General features: G+C 36.5%; 1 long non-coding RNA gene across 1 annotated transcript; it reads left to right on the top strand.

Annotated features, from left to right (window-relative positions):
* Positions 1–6: 6 nt before the first annotated feature.
* LOC106944523 (uncharacterized) lies at positions 7–320 on the top strand. Its single transcript, XR_001424362.1, has 2 exons — positions 7–124; positions 209–320. It is a non-coding gene; the product is annotated as an uncharacterized LOC106944523 (long non-coding RNA).
* The last annotated feature ends 91 nt before the right edge of the window (positions 321–411 follow it).

The following is a 411-nucleotide window of genomic DNA, read 5'->3' as shown; positions in this document are numbered from 1 at the left end:
CAAATTAGTGCTTTGAATGCACACAAGGTAGTTCATACAGGTGAGAAGCCTTTTTCTTGTGAAACATGTGGGAAAAGCTTCTCTCAAACTGGTTATTTAAATATCCATAAGAGAGTTCATACAGGTGAGAAACCCTTTTCATGCCAAGTATGCAGAAAAAAATTCACCCAAATAGGTGTTTTAAAACGGCACAAGAAGATTCATACAGGTGAGAAACCCTTTTCATGCCAAGTATGCAAGAAAACATTTTCTCAAGTTTGTAATTTAAAAGTCCACATGAGAATTCATACAGGTGAGAAACCCTTTTCATGCAAACAATGTGGGAAAACATTCACTCAAATTAGTGCTTTGAATGCACACAAGGTAGTTCATACAGGTGAGAAGCCTTTTTCTTGTGAAACATGTGGGAAA

The sequence above is a fragment of the Poecilia latipinna genome, unplaced genomic scaffold, assembly GCF_001443285.1.
Source record: "Poecilia latipinna isolate Pla-1442-1.1 unplaced genomic scaffold, P_latipinna-1.0 Scaffold13958, whole genome shotgun sequence".
NCBI lineage: Eukaryota > Metazoa > Chordata > Actinopteri > Cyprinodontiformes > Poeciliidae > Poecilia > Poecilia latipinna.
The sequence above is the reverse complement of the archived record's forward strand: the minus strand, read 5'-3'. Positions and strand labels throughout refer to the sequence as shown.